This window comes from Columba livia, chromosome 15 (assembly GCF_036013475.1).
Source record: "Columba livia isolate bColLiv1 breed racing homer chromosome 15, bColLiv1.pat.W.v2, whole genome shotgun sequence".
Lineage (NCBI taxonomy): Eukaryota > Metazoa > Chordata > Aves > Columbiformes > Columbidae > Columba > Columba livia.
In genome coordinates, this window is record NC_088616.1 from 5,975,894 (window position 1) to 5,994,714 (window position 18,821).

General features: G+C 39.5%; 1 protein-coding gene across 50 annotated transcripts in view; it reads left to right on the plus strand.

Moving 5' to 3' along the window:
- RBFOX1 (RNA binding fox-1 homolog 1) overlaps window positions 1-159 on the plus strand; it is a 1,115,790-nt gene extending 1,115,631 nt beyond the window's left edge. For all 50 annotated transcript variants that reach the window (XM_065030742.1, XM_065030745.1, XM_065030772.1 and 47 more), the window contains one exon: window positions 1-159. This exon is cut by the window's left edge. The gene's annotated coding sequence lies outside the window, so the exon portion shown is untranslated.
- Window positions 160-18,821: the final 18,662 nt, after the last annotated feature.

Below are 18,821 nucleotides of genomic sequence, written 5' to 3' on the forward strand. Positions count from 1 at the left end.
GACTTCTAAACAGATTTAAAAAAAAAAAAACACCTTACGAACCCAGAAAATGTGTATATCTGTCTTTAGAAATTAGTGTTTATATCACAACCGTGATTTGTGAATAAAGAAAAATGGTTTGTAATATCAAAATAAAAGCTTAGTCTGAAAAGGTAAAAATACATTGGTGTTCAAAGTCATTTTGCTTTTCTTTTTTTCCTGTGTTGGTCGAAGAGCTATCCGCAGTTGCACCATCTATACTGCACACAATATGCTTTCCAACAAGGTACTATGGTCCATGTTCACAGGTTTTTACTGCCTGCCCAGCAGGCTGGCTGGGCAGAGGAGCCCGATGAGGTTAGTGCCTACCCGGTGTGCCAAGGTCCTGCCCAGGGAGTGGGACTGGGGCTCTGTCTGTCTGTCTGTCTGTGGCAGGGAGCGGGGTAATAACCTCATCAGCGGGCCCAAGCTTGGTGACTCATCACAGGACTGGATTGAACGTTTCCTTTCCAAAAAGGCAAGTTGAATCCTGTATCTGATGTATTTTTCAGGCAACACTGCATGATACATGAGGAGGAATTGGGTTTTGTTTGTAGGAAGATAAAAAGGCATCTTCCAGACTGACTGCACTTAAACAGGATATTTCATATAAGTAGGTCGCAAAGATACCACTGAGCTGCACCTGAGCCTTGGTATGAAATGGGGCTGTAGCTACTCAGCCCAGCGCTGCTCATAGAGCATCGGTACCGGGGAGTCCAGTGACGGGTGGGTACGTGCCTGCTGCTCACTGCACTTATCTGCAGTGATGGATGGGCGTTAGTCTTCTGTTTAGCTGTCTTTTTCATGGGCAGCTTCTATTTCTGTGCACCTTCAAGTGCAGGGGATGAAGCAAGGGTAACTCTGTTCTGGAACCCTCCTTCTTGTCACTCCCAGGTTGTCAATCCAGCCAAGGAAAGACTATGATGTGCTTGTAGGTCTAGACTTACCCATCAGTCCAAAAGTTTATGATGAGGCTGATGAGTTTAATGTGCCATTAATCAGGTCACATGCATGCCAATAGAACTGTATGACTCTTCTACCTACATTTCTGTTATATTGTAATCTAGCAGAGGAAGATAAGACATAAAGATAAGGGATTAAATATTGCATGTTTTGCAGTTTAGCAGCAAGTTTTACCCTAAAAAGTGCTTGGATCGTTCTAGGAAGGTAAAGAGAAGAAACCCTGATGTTTGCCAGGAATGGTGGGAGGTATCATGTTATGCTTACTTTGTATCTTTATATGAAATAAAAGCACTAAATGTTCAAGCGTGTTCTCCTCCACAACGTGAGCGAGGGATATATTGACAGCGTTTCCTTTGGTGACTGGATGAAACGACAAATGCAATACTGAGTGAGATTTGGACTGAAGGAAGGTGAGAAGCATGTGAATAGATAAACATTAGTGGGATGCAAACACACATACAGAAGACCTGAGACACAACATAATTTTCACGTGGTTGGATTCATCTACGTGTTGCCTGCTATCATTATTTATGATCTGATGCAGTAGTTCTTCTTTTCTTAGTCAAGTAGCCAAGCCATGCTAAATGGCCAGAGAATAAGCAAAGCATTGTGTAACCAAAAAAAAAGAAATAAGAAAATGCAATAAGCTTTTCAAGGTGTTTTTTTTTTTTTCTCATTATTTAAAGTTCTAATACAGCTTTCATTGTAGCAGATCATATAGCAAAGATTAAATAGAATATTTTTAGGAAATATTGGAATTGTCTCTGTATGACCAGTAATACTCTGTCCTTGATCATCCTGAAGGCCATCCAGGTTGTTTATTAGCTTCCTATTTGGGTAAAATGTTAAGTTTTTAAATTAGGATTTAATTTCCTTTAACTTTCTGGGAACATTGTCTTCGATTTGAATTGCTGTTATGTCTTATTGCAATTTCTTACCTCAAGTGATTTTTTTGCAAGTTTACACATGTTTCTATTGCCACATTTTTTTCAGTTTTACAGTACATGCATGAGGAAAAAAAAAGCCATTCGAATTATTTCCTCCCTGAAGTAGAGCTGCAATATCCTCTCTTTGGTAGGTGGTGGGAAGAGAAGAAAAAAGAGCAGAAAAAAGGCAACCTAGTTTCAGTGGGAAGAGGAGATTTGAGTGTGAGGTGAGATCAGAAGGAACTCAATGATTTTGGGAGGTCTTTGAGGAATTTGTAAGAGTGTCATCAAAACCAGTCATCTTACCAGTATTATGAAAGTTTATCATAATGCTTTATTTATTCCTCAAAGGCATATGCCTCACCTCTTGCTTGAGTTCTGGCAACAAGTAACTTGATTCATACGGCAATGGAGATATTTGCTTTTTGTCTGCAGGAGAAATGGTTCTCCAGCAGATTTTATGCCTCTCCAACACTTACCCAGTCCTCTGCCTACCAGTGACTGTCACGCACTTCACAAAGAGCACAGTGGACACAGACTAGGACCAGAAAAACATCTAAATAGTATGTGCCAGTATATCATAATGAGATTTATTGTGGGGAGGAATAAGACTAAAAGTACTTCTAAATCCAAGAACTGGTCCTTGTTTTCTTACTTAGAAAATAAAGGGGTTTATTTCATGCTGGTTTGTATTAAAGTATGTGGATACATTTCCTATGATGAGGGTTTTGGGTGGAAGGGAAGGTGGGAGGTGATTACCATGACCACTGAAACCATGTTCAGAGCACTCACAAATATATGTGGGAGATGGTTTTAAAAATCTTATCTTGGCTCAGCTTAATACAGGAATGTGTTTTACTCCATATGTAGCTGCCATGTGCATGTTGTGTCCGTTTGTTTTCAGTTCTTCTGTTGAACGCTTTCCATTTTATTTAAACAATTAGTCATTGAGAGACACTTCTTTGATCGTCTTGTTGGTTTGGACTCTGCGCTGGATTCCAGTTCCTGTTCCACACCAGCCAGAGTGAAAAGCTGCCTCCATGATCCCCATTGCTTGCTTGACTGGGATCAGATGACAGTGTCCCTTCTCTTTCCCAGGAGAGAGGTTGGCTTGTTGTAGGTTGTTGATCCCAAAAGCGATTTACAGCTGAAAATCCAAAGTAGAAAAAAGCTCATTGTGTTTAAGGTACTTTACAGCACTCCCGTCTGCCTCTCAGCACAGCTTATGGCTTGGTTTAGTTTGCTTTGATTTACCCACGCATTGCCTGGGCAGCCTGCATGCCTAACCGATTTAATGATGCCATTGTTTAGCAAAAGGCCTATAAGTCAGGAGTTCAGTACATAGGAAAACTGTTAAATAAAACATAAGTGAGTGCAAAAATAATCGTTTAATGGACATTATGAAAGGACAGTCAACCAAACAGTTCAGTCCAGTGGATGATGTATAACATCTAAACAAATATGACAACTAATTAAGGATTAGGTTCTGCATTTTGGATGACAGGCCTTATAAAAATGAACAGTTAGGTTATGTTGGGGAAAAAAAGTGGCATTTTGCAAATGTCAGGCAGACAGCTCAGTAAGCAGAAAAGCTCAGTTATCCAATTAAACTAAATGTGCAGTGTTCTCAATATAAAGAGCTAAAGCATCCTTATGTTGAGGAGTTAAGATCCTGAAATATAAGTGGAGCAAAAGTGCTCTCTATAAAGATTAATGTAATCTATCAAGATTAACGTTTTGCATGCTGGCAAAGGCATATAGTAATGTGTTTCAATTCCTGAAATTGGAAACATTAGACTAAGATCAGTACCAATTTAAACCCCAGGTAACCCCAAATATTGAATTGAATTCATTATTTACAACCACGATGGGCTAATAAACTTGTCCTAATGGCTTCTATGGGAAATAGGTACCTAGAGAAGATGCTATCCCATTTCCCATAATCCTCTCTGATACTTCACGTGAAATGTAAGAAGATGCATAATGTAATTTAGGGAAAAGTGTTCCACTAAAAGTAATTTCTGATTTATTCAAGAGTTTGACTCCTGTCCTAAGAAATATTAAGTATGTTTTTGAACATCATCATGTGCATGGTTAATGTAGAGAGGCCACAATGTTTCAAAACCACCAGTTTAGCCTCATTTATTGTTGCTGCTTTCTAGCAAAAGGAGGTTATTGCATAACAATGGAAAGTGAATGGTGGGGAGTGATCAAAATAACAATTAAACTAGAAGATGAGTTGCATTTTCATTGCAGGAAAGAAGAGCCTACTGACTAGATCTCCATGATAACTGTCAGCATCTTTGTTTTAAGCCAAGATTTAAACCTACCCTTTGGAGTAGGTCTCTAATAGTTTCTAAGACTGGAAATTTATAACCACACAAAAATTTTCTAAGAGAGTATTTAATTCAAGGCATTTGCAACAGAATTAACATGAAACACACAGATTTTCTGCTGGTTTATAAAGCAGAAAATTATTACTAGGGGGTAGACTTTCAAGGCTTTATCAGGGACATTAAAATGGAATTCAAGTTTGTGAGGTGCTTGGTTTATAAAAAAATCTGCAAATGTTGAAGTGAGAGGTGAGAATCTCAGCTCTGCAGTGCCTGAGAAGGCATGGAAGATCATGGCTGCAACACTCCCACCTCTCTTTGATTTTGCTGCCCACAGAGTTGCCACCTTTTTTGTGAAGTGAGCAGTTGCACTTGCAACTCTGAGTGCCTCTGCTATCCTTGCCTTTATTCTTCTAGAAGCTCTGTTTCACATCTTCTTGGACAGAACTTCTGATGTTCACTCAGAAGGGTGATGAAACATTCTATTACTTGAGAAAAGTGATGGCCTGGGGATACAGGCATTGTTATTATGATTTACTGTGTAAGTGAGATTTCATCACAGACTTGAAAGATCTGGAGCCCCGTTGCTCCACAGTTAAAAAGCAAACAAAGTTTTTTCAGGAAAAAATGCAAGCAAGAGAGGAAAAGTTTTATTGGCAGTTCTCATACGCTGAGAATAGAGAAATATGCATGTTGCTAAAGTGGCAAATTCTGCTCTAGAGATGAGAAATTCCTGTGGGATGTCTCTAGATGCTGATACATCTTTTTAACTTTTTTTTTTTTTTTTTTTTTTAAACTTGACCCACCATTAGGCCATGCTATAAAAATTTTACATTGTCCCTTGTCTTCAGCCAACTTCATCCCCTGGTATCTGTTTCCTATGATAAGAATGTCGGTATTCTTAGGTATGTGAAGACATAATTTGTTTACTGAGATCAAGAGGAAGGAATGCATCACGACAGCGTGCTGTACCAGTCATCCACTCTGAATCCAGCCTGAAATCTCTTACCTCTGCAAAATGAGAAGTGGCAACATGAATGTGATAAGCAGAGCAACATGGCCTACTTTTTTATAATCTTCTTTTATAGCTTTATTCTTGGTGGCTTTGAGGGGAAGTCAATAGAGAAATCTTTTTGCCCAGTGCTGAAATAATGGAAATACATATGAATTTGTGCTCTCATCCAGTTGTCCATCTCTTTGTCACTTAGTCAGCCTGATCCTGTCATTGATACGTAGAATTTTACCCTTGTGTGGAACCCATCATAAGAGTTGGCACGAGAAAATACGTCCTTACTGGAACACCCCAAGAAGCAAATCCCCAGTGAAATTAATTACTTTAATTGGAAATTTGTGAAAGTAAAAATCAAATATCTTACTCGTACTGAAGGTCAGAAGGAATTAGGTGTCATCAAATACCATGGTTATCACTGATCTGCCCAGAACAAATGGGAGATCTTAAGAACAATTTAATCCCACAGCAAGCTACAGACATCATGATTTGAAACTCCTCAAATGCTGGTTGCCTTATTTTAATGTGAATCTTCTGGTGTTTTCAAGGTTTTTTTGTATGGAGCACTCTCAGGGTTTTAAGGGACTGAAGTCACTTAAAGAGATCTGGTCCAACTTTGGCAGATGCACTTGCCTACATTTGCCCAGATCTTGGGCAAAGGACACTTCTAAAACCTTTTTTTACTATGAGACTCATGGACTTTTCCCACAAACTTGAAAGTTCTTCTCCCTTCTAATTTCATCCCTAAACCTAAACTTGATTTTCTTCATGATTAAAAGATAAAAATGTAGGGCAGTTAATTTCTTTTTTCAATTTAGATCAAAGAGCAATTAAAACCTTAACCTGCTAATTAACACCTTAACCTGCTAATTAACAGATCATTTCCTAAGAATTTTATTATATGAAGATTTGTTAGAGGGCTAGAATATTTATACATAAAAGTATTGTATTCGCTTATCTGTGATGACTTAAAAATCTGTATAATATTTTCTAGTGCAACACCCACTGTTTGAGTTAATGGAAGCAGTTATCAATAAATAAATTTTGCTTCAAATTTTCTAACCTTATGTGTTGCTTATTATTTTATGAAAAACAACCATTGCATTGCATCCAATAGTGACTATATTTTACATCATGCAAAAATTGCCTGTGGTTTTTAGTCTGTGTTGCTTCATACCCTTCTTAGAATTAGGAAGGACACAACTGCTTATTTTGTCAACTTGCTTTAGCATGTTAGTACCCATTTTCTCTCTTATGCACTAAAAAAAACCCTAATGCTAAGCCTTACTGTAGCTTTTTGCATGAATATCTCCTGCCTGCATATCAATGTTTAAAAAAATATGCTCACATACTAACTTTGCTGAATTTACACCCAAACTAACTTTCCTCTGCTCTTCAGTGGACAAGAAGCTGCTCTGCAAAAGGTAGATTATATACTGTGCTGTTAGCCAAGTAATCTGGATTACTTTCTTCCTACTCATTGCCAGAATTACATTTAAAGATTAAAAACAAAAAAAAAAGGAGAGGGAAAAAGGAATAAAAGTCTTAGTAGTTATGCAGGTGTGGGCGGAACTGACAACAATGTAAAGCAAGGCCTGTTGCTGAGGGAGCAGATCCTAGGAATTTTAAAGAACTTTAAGGCTCCTCAAAGGAAAAGTCATAAGGTCTCTGGTGCTTCTGCAGAAACACTTACACTTTCCTGATCATTGTGTGTAATAATAACCCAGCCTAGATAAGTTATTTAAGAGGAACTGAAAACTGACTTTTCCAGAATCAAAACTGCGAAAGCAAAGCAACTCTTCCATGAATCTGGTGATAACATGGAGAAAAGGGACAAAGATTTGTGTAGGTAAAGGAAACGAGTAGTCTTGCCAGGAAGTTTAGAGGCTTAGCTCTTTAAGTAATTTTTATGCATCTCCCTTACATAGAAAAATCATCAGTAGCTTGTAACGTGCCCATATGTCACTTCTTTTGATAACTATAAAAGCATGTCTTAAAAAGTAATAGAAAACAACGCAGAAGACTTTTTACTGAAGACTTTTTACCCTCACTTACAATTGGCCGTCCAACTTTCAGAAAGTTTAACTTAAAACTGGAAAAGCCTCAAGATGCATGACACAGAGATTTGAGAAATTTCCTCATGATGGGCATTTACAAAGCCTCCAGGACTTCCCCTTGTACGTGGAGTTGTAACTAAGATGGCTTTACTGGAAATACTACCAAAGTTTTAAAGATTACTTCTAAAAGATAGCAACTGTGATTGCACTGTTTTCAGTAGTAATTGCATTCCTACAGTGCAGCTTATGAGGGTTTTCTGAGATTTTCCTTTTATATTTGATCCTGGAGAAGCAGTTTGCTTAAATAACTCAACTCAGTGGGGTTTTTTTGTTGTTTTTCCTTTTAAAGACTCTTTTTACAATTTCTAATATTAAGCTGGAGGAGATTGAGAAGATCAAACAGCAAGTAAAGATTTAACAGAGTCTGGAGCTGGGAAGAAAAAAAAAAAAGACCAAAGAAAACCCCTAAAGATTCATGCTCTCTCAGTATATTAACCCGACTTAAAAGGGGAAGAGTCTCTTTGGGCTCGTTGGTAGCTAACTACAATAGCTGTCTTTCAAGAGAGAGCTGGGAAAAGGGGCTGACCATGCAGAGGAGCAGACCCCACCGCACTTGCAGAGCCATTCTTCCCAGAGAGTGTCTTGACCACTGCTGAAGAGCATAGTGCAAAACCATTTGACATGGTAATGGGGACCCCGCTGCACCCACCTTTTCTTCCAAAGGAAAGTTCATCTGTGCTGTGAAAAACACAAAGGCACTTGCGTTCCACTTTTTATAGCTAAACCATGTTGCGAACCTAGTCAGTTGGGTTTTAAAGCCTTTGTTCTTAGCCCCTGACTGATATATAGCACCGTGACAGGCATAAGTTTTCTCCTTATTCAGCATGAAATTAACTTGACATGTTCAAAGAAGCAAAGCTATCAAGCCAGGATCATAATCAGTGTTAGCTTCTTCGGGGGAATCTTCACAGTCAAACACTAAAATGTAATCTGTACATGCAACGACTCCCACGAGCACCCCTGGCACTGCAGCAGTCGTTCCACACGCACTCAGGAGCAGACATGCTCTGGCTGCCCTTGCAAAGGGGCGAAATAAGGAACGAATATTCCTCGTGCCCTCCCCTGCCTTCCCCCAGTAGCCCAAAGTTGTCACAAGCCAACCCAAATGCATTGTTTTAAATATGCTTGTAACGAGTAAATGCATCCATAGCCATTTGGATCTGGTATTTTAAATGTTTAAGTGCCTTTTGGGAAGCTTTTAGGCTGAAACATTGCTGTTAAGATACTGAAATATTAGTAAATCTTGCAAACGACACAAGTTCTAATGTTTCTCATTTCTGTGGCGCTGCATGCTGTGCTAATGACCTGGTGACTGGATTTTCTGCTTTTGAAAGCAGAGCTATATGCTGTAAAACTTTCATCTAAGTTGAGCTGCCTCTCTCTAATGAATTTTTTATTTGTTTACTCGTTGTTTCACTAGAATTTAAAAGTAGCAATTAAAAAAAACCCAACCAACTAAACCCTCACCCCCAAATAAGGAACTTGCCTTAATTTAAAGCCTAATAAAATGATGGAGAAGACGTTGTGCTGTGTCCAGTAAAGTGAAGAAAAATACATAAATATTCTTAGTATTTTGCAAGTGAAGAAATGTATAATTCATGTGACAGTGTTTTACATTTGCACTGGCCATGGCAGCTACATTTGCCACGCAGCTGTGCCTGTGCATGCCTCCGCATAAGCACCGTGCACTGGCAGTTTGACAGCAATTCCTCATGTCTTTGGAACACAGGCCCAGCTTAGTCTCTGTTTCCAATGTGTTTTGCTTAATATAGGGTGCAAGACCTCTTCAGTTTGGCCTGTGCCAGGCAATAGAGCCTGAGCTGGCACATTCAGCATCTCCACAGTGGTCTGAGGCAGACCCTGGGCAACTCGTCCTACCCCCTGTGCCTGACTTCCCATCAGAGGGAGTTCACGGACCCTCACAAAAGAGGCCAGGAATGAAAAAGAAGGAGGAGTAGACAATGAGAGGAGGAGAGCCCGACATGCAGAGCAAGCCAAGGTGACTGTGCAGAATAGTGCACAGGGACAGGGGGCCAGGCAGTGACAGGTAAAACGTATTGTGGTTCCTATTACTGACGTCAATTCCACGATCTCTGTTCCTTCTGGTGGAACGCACAAGTAGAAGTGAGGAGACATGATGGTGCTCCTGGTGCTGCCACTTGTCATTGCCCTTGCTGCACATATCCTTGGTCCTGAGGCACAACCACCTATTTGTCCCAGGATTTGTTTTGCTCAGGAGTAGAAAAAATACTCCATGTACAAAAATAAATAAAAACCCTAGTACTTCTGTTTAAAAAGCAGAGACCAATATTTACACGTTGTTTGTTTACAGTAGGGCTGGTCAAAACAATGCTATCAGAAAATATGTAGTAGAGAGATGGTTATTTTTGCCTTATTTCTGACCCAACTGTAAAGATAAAAATTGCTCAGCTTAGGGGATAGGCAGCTGATAGAACTTGTGCATAGTGGAAATACACGATTCCTGCCATTGCTCGCCCCACTCCTTCCCACTCAAATCAGCTGTTCTTTCAGTTCAGTGTTATTAAGGCAGGGTCTGGCTGAGCAATATCTTCATGTGGCCAACGGTCAAATGATGTCTGTACTGTGTCAGTGGGGTCTGATGTTTAATCTCGAGCTGAAGCACTTTGGGCTGTGCTTGTGGCACTCAGCCCTTGGCTGGCAGAAGCACAGCAAGAATCCTCTGCTGGATGGAACATGGTGAGGAAATGATTCTTCTCCACTGGTTAGGAAGGCAGGACACAGCAAATGCATCCCTACATGTGAAGCAGGAAAGGAGAGACAAGATTATGGATATGGAGAAAGAGCAGAGAAACACCAGTGTGCTCACTCACCCTATAGAATGGGTGGGTTTTTTCCTCTCCATCCTTTCAGTGCCAGAGGTTACAGCTCAGCCTCAACTTGATGGTATTGGTGGTCGTGGGGAGTGGGATGCTGCAGTGCAAGCACCAAAAGAGCCACGGGAGGAGAGGGCTGGGAGGGGAAGCAGAGATTTTGGGAAGGTTTAAGATAGTTCCAAACTTCATATTAGAGCTCCAAAAGCAGAGAGAATAGTGTGTTTTGAGAGCTGTGGGTCTTTATTGTGGTAAAATCATGACATCTAAAATCCAATTCAGTCCTTGCTATAAATAAGTATAATGAAGAATTTAATGATATTTCCACTAAAATTAGTTAGAAGGCAAACTTTAAAAAATGACACAGATCATTAACTGGGAATATTTCTCAGAAGAGATTTGTTATATTAAAAAGGCACTGAAATTACTAGCGTTAATCAACTGTATTGGATTAAAAACTCTGTATAGATTAATTAAGTACCTTACATTTGAAGAAATTAAAAAGTGAGGGTAAAGGGGAATCACAGGCTTGAATCTGGGTCTCCTGCCATGCTGCTTTCCCAGCACTTAAACACCTAATTTAGTAAGAATTCAGGTTAAATAACTCTTCTCGGCTGGTCTAAGCTGTTTTTAATACCCCAAGTTACAAGTAACAAAATTCCTCATTATGAGATAGGCATTTTCCTTCACTTTCCTCAAACACAGATGCTGGCTTCTGTCTGCACCTCCACACCTCCCCAGCTGAATCTGGTCAGTAAGGGCCAAAGAGGGCCAGCAAAACCCATTCTATCCAGTTTCTGTGATATTCAGCTGTGATTCTTTGCCTACAGGACTTGGCATTTCCACATGGTCTCCCGCCTGAACAAATCTGGGTTTGTTTAGCCATTAACTTCAGATGAGAAGCACATTCAGCTCAGTACACTTAAAATTTGTATTTGCCAGTGAGGGCAATTTAGTCTTTACACTGCTGGCTCCTCTAGGTACAGGCCATTGAAAACAACCTCAACTAAAAGTACAAGCATTTTGATTTTTGTTTGTTTGTTTGTTTGTTTTTACTGTTGAATAGGGAGGCTACTGTTTTTCTTCATGTGGGAGACGGGAGGCAGGGAGCAGCTCCTCTCCCATCTGGGCTGAGCCAGCCTTGCACATGTTAGAATGGCAGGTCTCTCCATTGGTGGAAAAGCAGCAGGACTAGGTCTGTACTTACCTTGCCAACACAGCCAACAGCTCTAGGAGTACATTTATCTCGTATACCAACTTACCTCACCGGCATACACATTATGTAAAATATTAGAACATTCACTGTTAACTCTTGCAGAAAAATGCACTTTGCTATTAGGGCACTTGTATTTCCCTCCTTGAATGTCGCTATATTTTTCCAAGCTGTTGCCAAATCCATTTGCAGCAGTGATATTTCAAGAACGAGGTAAAAACCCCAGAGGTGCTCCCTCTGTCTACTGCACTTATACTATAAAGAAGCATCTGCAAGAACGGTCAACAAAGCTGTCCTCTCCCTACCAGCATGATACGAGGTAAAACTGCCCTTTCTTGTAGAAAGGCCTAAAATGAAATGCATAAATGAAGAAACTTTAAGCCAGCCTACTTTCCCTCCTGCACATGCACAAATCATGGCCCAGTCTCCTAAACAGAGTCTTGCTAGCAGAAAGTGCAGCTCTTGAGCATTTGCAAAAGAACCACCTGTGTGCTGTTTCTGTGCGCACCATGGAAGAAATGTCCTCCAGGGATCCTCTGCTTCAGTGACTGCTATTGAAAAAGCAGCCAAGAAGTAGGACATTTCACTAGTTCAAACTAAATATTCAGACTTGAAACCTGGGAGACTTAGATAGGGTTTGTTTTTTGGTTTTTTTTTTTTTTGTTTTGTTTTTTTTTTTTTTAATTTTAAAAATGGACTTAGCCTTAACAAAATTAAAGTTCTTGTGCGGTTTGTCTGGCTTAGTAGTAGGCATTATATATTTTTGTCCCTGCCTTTCTTATTTCAATTGTGTGGTGCTTTAAGTGATGCTGGGTAATACAGCAGACTGTATATCAGAAACAGGTCACCAGCTGATTTTCTGCAGCTGCTTTATAGAAAAGTATATTCTTTAAACTCAAAAGCTTTTCAGCCAAGTCCCCAATACTCAAAAAGCTGTTGTATCCACAAGTTTTGTTATGGTGCATCTCACATTCTGGGCACAGTCTCTAGTTATGTGATAAAAATACTGACATATAATCATGTAAAATGCAATAACCTAAAAAGTTTGTAGCCACAGACTATCACTCAGACAGAATTTTATTTTATTTTATGGAGACAGTAAATCAGAGAATTCCTTCACCTGTGGAGTTCATCTCAGAAGATACACATATTAATTGAAATATCCAGACACTGTCTTATACTGAAATTAGGCTTATGCTAGATGCAAACAATTTTTTTCCCAATTAATTTAAAATTACAAAATAGGCATTTTCCAAGAAATCTTGGATTTTTTTTACTTTTTCCTGGCATTTGTTTTGACTTTTTTCTCCCTTAGCACTGGTCATTTTCCTATTGGTCAGGTAGTAAGATAAAAATCTGAAAGTAGCTACACCTGTTTTTCAACTCCCAGGCCATTTTCAGGGTGGATCTCCTAACGAAGCTGCTTGTGAGGATCTGGGCATTTAGGAGGGGCTTTGTCAGTGCAGCAGTGTTTCTGTCCCTGGGAGTAGCGTGGTGGCTGTAAGGTTGTTTCTTGGGCATTTTTCTTCTTTTTGGGAGAAGAATTGGCTGAGTGCTATTTAATGTAAACAAGCACATGTTTGTTCTATTTTTCAGCTTTTGTAGAAGCAGGCTAAAATAATCTCAGAGTATTAGAGCTGGTCCTGAATAGAGAGGAGATGGAGGGTTTGGGGGATGAGGTAGAGCCTGGGAAGAAGGGGAGTGTGGGGGACAAAGTATTTTAGTTTTTGTCTTTTTTTTTCTCACTATCCAATTCCATCTTCACTGGCAATAAGTTAAATTAATTTCCCCCAAAAACCTGATTCTGCCTTGTCTGGGATGGCAATTAGTGAATGATCTCATTTTATCTCAACTCAAAAGCATTTTTCTATTTCTATCCCCCCGTCCTGGTGGGTGGTGAGAGAGCGGCTGGGTGGGTGTGTGTCTGTCAGGTGGCTGAGGTCAACTTGCCACAAAGGGGACACCGTGGTGGTGCAGGAGCACTTTGAGCAGCGTGGGTATCCCAAAATACTACACATTCATTTGCAGAAAGAGGAAGAAGAGTTGTGGGACAGGGAGCAGGAAGGCAATCGGCTGAGGAAGGTTAACATAGGCAAGAGGAAAACAAGGTGTTTGGCTGGGAAAGATGCAATAATAGAGGATTGTTGGTTTTTAAGCAGTCTAATCTTCTAACACTAATGGCATGTAAGGTTGTATATGTGTTCAAAGGTAAACACAAACACTGCATATTTTTGTCCAAGGATGATTGGAAAACAGTATTATGAGGCTACAAATATACTTTTAGCTCCTCAAACTGGTGGTTTGTTTGTACTTGGTTAGCTGACAGTAAAGCATAATGCTGCAGCGCAGCTCTCGAGAGCAGAGGTGAGGAGTGTAAGGCATAAAGCAAACTCTTATCTGGGGTTTAAGTCAGATTTGAGGGGTATGTGGAATTTGTGCCTCATGTAGCTCCACTGTGTAACGTGCCCAGTCACCAGCCCTTGTCAAATGATGTCTGCTTGGATCAGCATCAGTGAAGAGGTTTTGTTGTTTGTTCAGGACATTTCCCAGCAGCACAGCAGAGCTGCCATGCCAGGCAGGCAACCAGCACTTAATCTCAGTCTTAATATCTGCCTCTTGCAATATGTGTGTTATTAAAATAGTGCTATACTGAAGTAGTTTTAGTGAGTTAACAATGTTTACTCTGCCCCTTTGCGATGCAGGCTAATGCAGCAGCAGTGAACAAGTGTTATTGCAAAAAAAAAACCCCTCTTCTGATCATGGGGAGTGTCGGCTGACATGTTACTTGGTGATAGTTTGGCTCAGGAACCCACAGAAATTGGAGTACAAACACTTAATTGGCTTTTTCTGTTTTTGTTGGGAGGCCCCAATTAAGCAGACTGCCCTTCTCTGAAGTGGTTTAAGAGGGCAGCAAGGTCAAAACTAAAAAGCTGTGAACTTGGAGGAAGAAGGGGGCATTAAGGCAGATCAGCTGTGTCCCTGCATTAGGAGAAAAATCTACTAATTTGTGAAGCAGACTCTTAGAGCCAGCAACAGAAGTGCAAGCTTGCAAAGAAAAGATCCCTAGAGGGGTTACTGCGCTATATCAGAAGAGGAATATGTCTCTGCACACGCATGCTTCCTGATGGATGAAAAGGTTTGAAAATTCCATGCAAACTGCCTGGCTGCTTGCTCTGTTTGCATTTGAGTTGCTCTTACTCCCTTTTAATTCAGTAGTAGCAGCTGGCATTTGTCCTGTAATATTTGTGTCTTTTAGGTGATACCTAGTTACCAATGTTGCTGAAAGTAATGATAACAGCAGAAATAGAAGAAATATCTGTATTATAATAAAGAAGCCATTTCCTAGAGAAACATTTGACCTACAGGTTGAATGCTCTGGCTGCAACTGTGCTCCAGGAAGGGCTCCTGATGTCCCTTGCTGGTGCTCACCCGTCCTGGCTTCTCTTTGTTGATGGAAGGTGATCATGGCTTATAACCAGCACATACAGGATGTGTGGATGGGGAACATGATGCAATCACTCAAAAACGTACTTTCATTGTAAGCCATCACAGTATAAGTGCCTCATATTCAGACAGACCTATCAACGCAGCAGTTACTGTGCCTCAGTGAAGATGCAGCAACAGGATCATCAAGCAGTATGTCTTCACACTTCTTCATACTGTGTTTAGGAGAAAAAATAACAGGCAATCTCTGAGCTGCTGTGGTTTTCAATTGTCTGAAGTGATGCAAGGAACCAGTGTTGCCTAATAAGGTTTTGTGGTTTCATTGAACGTGTTTATTTGAAGGCAAAGAGTATTTGCACAGTCACTAAAATACAGTGAAGAAGAGCTGTACAGAATTTATGCTGCCCCTGGGGTTGTGAGTGTCCATATCTGAGGTTTTATGTCCTTTTTTTATTTTTTTTCCAGAAATGTTTGCGGGTTGAATTTTAAGTAGTTTATCTTGTGCAGGATTTGTAAATATACAGGAGGTGGGTTAGGGCCATTGCATTGTTAAAATAGTTGCAAACCTAGTGTTTTCAGAAAGTATGTGTACCAAAGCAGCAGATTTAATTCTAAGATGTACTGGCTGAACAAGCTGCCGTTGTGCTGCTTAATTCTGATACATCCCCAAAATTAGATTTACTATGCTGAAGTTGGGGTTTGAATTGAAGCTTTTGAAAATAGGAAATTAGTTCCTGTGATCACAGAACCAGTTAGCCCTTATTTTCTTTCTCTTGCTAAAGATGTCAGTGATAGCTTTAAACATAAATAATTTGGAAAAATATGATAATTTCTAGATGCTTCCAGCCTAAAATCTGGGCATCATCAAATCAGGTTTCAGTTTTGTATAAAGAACCTGAATTGGTGGCTGTGACCAGTAACTTTAATCGAATGTTTAGGGTGCTTATCCAACCAGAGTAAGTGTTCAGAAATATAGTACAGAAATATAACAGCAGTTTGCATTAGTGGTAAACAACCATCATGATGTTCTTGCTTGTTATATTATAGCTTAAATGTTCTGCGACGCAGAACTGTTCGTTCTGCTTCTATATAGTCATTACTTCAAAGTGAACGAGCTATTGAAAAGAATGACTTTCTAAAGAATGACTTCAGGGTCCCCCAGCAGAAGGCCAGGTTCCCCATGCTGGGGTGGAAGTTCGGCGCTCTGAGTCTGGCAGCAGGACTTGACCCTGTCCTTCCCCCAAATGTGCTTAAATCTCCTTTGCTTCCTGTTCCCCTCCCTGCCCCTCTTCCTTTTTTTCCTTAATATTTAGGTAAAAATTAGAGTTGCACAAAAGTAGGAAGCTGGAATGAAAAAGCATACATTCTCAGCATTGTGTTAATATTGGAGCATAAATTATAGAACAGAGCAGGTAAAAACGAGTTGAATCACTTTGACTTCTTGCCAGGCGGGTATTACCAGCAAGTACGTATGGTTTAGTTTGTGTTCTTCAACTTTTCTCGGTTGCATAAGGTAGTTGGGTTTACATCTCTCTGTATTTTGCCACTTTCTAATGAAACTATAAACTGGAGGCCAGAGACTGCATTCCCATATAGGGTAGACACTTGAACGAAGGTACAGCTTTAAGATCATCATTGGTTTGACCTTTCTTCTTGTTTTCTGCTCTGTTCATACTGTGATCAATCAATAGCTGCTGTGGGAACCTTGGGTCAATATAATTTAAACTGGTTAGTATGTCAGAACGATGCCACTTCAAATACTGTAACACTGAAACCTTTCTATATAAATTAAAAAAAAAAAAGTAGCAGAAATGAATTGGAGAAAAGACAGATATTTTTCTTTGAAAGATCTGTGTAATGACTTAATTAGTTTAATACCACAGTATCACTTTTACGATGTTTTTGTGTTGACAATTCTGGATTTGTGCTGACGTAAGTGATTCTTATAGAATCAGACAAAGAAAAACAAACCAACAACAAAACCAAACTAACCAACCAAAAAACCCCCCACAAAAACAAAACAAAACAAACAAACAAACAAACAAAAACCAGAAAAAAAAAAAAAAAACAAATCCCACCCAAACCGAAGCAATCAAAGCCTGACACCAGACAAACAAACAACCCTGGTTGTTGGTTAGTGTTTCCCTGAGCTCAAACAGATCATAAGAGAAACTGAGAGTGCATGAGAAACAAGCTTTGTCTCTTCCTTACCAGGTTAGTCTGAAGTGCTCTGCTTCATTAAACCTAAACGTAACCCAATTGCATCTCAAACTTGGACTTAGCAAGCAGCATGTGTTTGTTATACAACTCCGTGTGTGACCAAGGTTGTGGTATCCCCTGCGAGAAAAAGGTGTATTATCCCCTATTATCCCCGTGACAGAGCTCGTTCACCTGTGGGTATTGAGAGGCGTTCAGGCTGCCCCTCGCTCATGTGGTTAATCCTCCAGTTCATGTTCATGGTATTTTTCCAAAGCATTTACCTTTTTATTTTATTTTTTTAATTTTTTTTGGTAAACAAAGGAAATCTTAACTTGCAGACTTAATGGAAAACACGAACCATCTGTGAATGCTACTTGCAGCTCATTTGCTTCGTTGGCAAATATTAAACAGTGTTGTAAAGATCCACTGAAATTATGGAAATGGGTTTTAACATTAAAATCAGAGTGCAATTAGAACATTTCACTGCATAATTGTTTGGCAGACTAAGTTAGTAAGCAGAAGATACCTGGCTTTCTGATTTATTTGGCACAGGTTGTTTCTTTAGAACTACAGAAGCTGGGATACATTTTTGTGTTTATATATTTTTTAAATGAACTACGCAATTATGAAAAGACCGTGCACACACATCTTGGGTTTTATTTTCTATTACTGGTTTTTATATTTCCAGCCTGTTTTCTCCATTTTTTTCTAATGCAGCAGAAGTTGAAACTTGTGTAGTTTAGGGGCATGAAGTAAAGACAGCAATACCTTCATGTGCATGTCCTTGTCTGGAACTTATAGCATATTTGGTTTTAATTATTATTCAGACATAAGAAAAAAGTTATTCACCAGTGTGGCCCTGAATATCAGGTTGGAACAGATACATAATTAGTAACAAAACATATCAGTTCATACCATCTTCAGAACTGAAGATGTTAAAAAAAGATTCAGTGTTGAAATTCCTAAAAATAAATATTTTATATATATGTAAAATGCAGGCATGGTGTTATGATTGGAATTTATTTGTCAAAAGCACACTGCAAATGGTCTCTGCTTTGCTGTTTTATAGTAAACAATGAGGAATTACAATAGGTAAGAGCTGACCAGTGATGCATAGACTCCTTGTGCTTTTAATTTGTGTACAGGGCGCTCAGAGTAAGAACATATTTACTGTCTCATGCAGCTGAACACCAGGAGCTCAGCCCTGCAAATGAAATACTGAGTAGTTGAAATTACTGCACAGTCGTTTTTGGTGTAAAATCTTTTCAGAGACTGTCTATTTTGTTCAGTGTTTGTACAATAGGGTCCTATTTGTGACTAGGTTCCCAGGTGCTATTGTAAGGCAAATAATTATTTCTTTTTAAAATGCACACTGTGAGATCCGGTCTATCTTCAGGAGTAAATATTTAAGTACCTCTAATATTGAACATTTGCTGAATGCCTTAGTATTCCTGTTATAACTATTTAGTTTATTTATTTGTAGAATAATGTTAGTCTTGGGGGAAAAATGTTACTGAGATCAGCAGGAGTTTGGAGTCCTCAATACTTTTCTGGATAGGGGGAACAGGAAGTACAGCAGGCGATTTCAGCTCTGTGGTGAAATTATCTTAGAATATTGTTCCTGATGAGATCAGAGGTATACTTCCAATCAGTATTAAGGTGATTTACTTGTCAGGGAGCACTGTTGTTCTGTGGAAGATGTACGTTGCTGCTCTATTTGAGTTATACGGTATCGGGGCATTGCAGA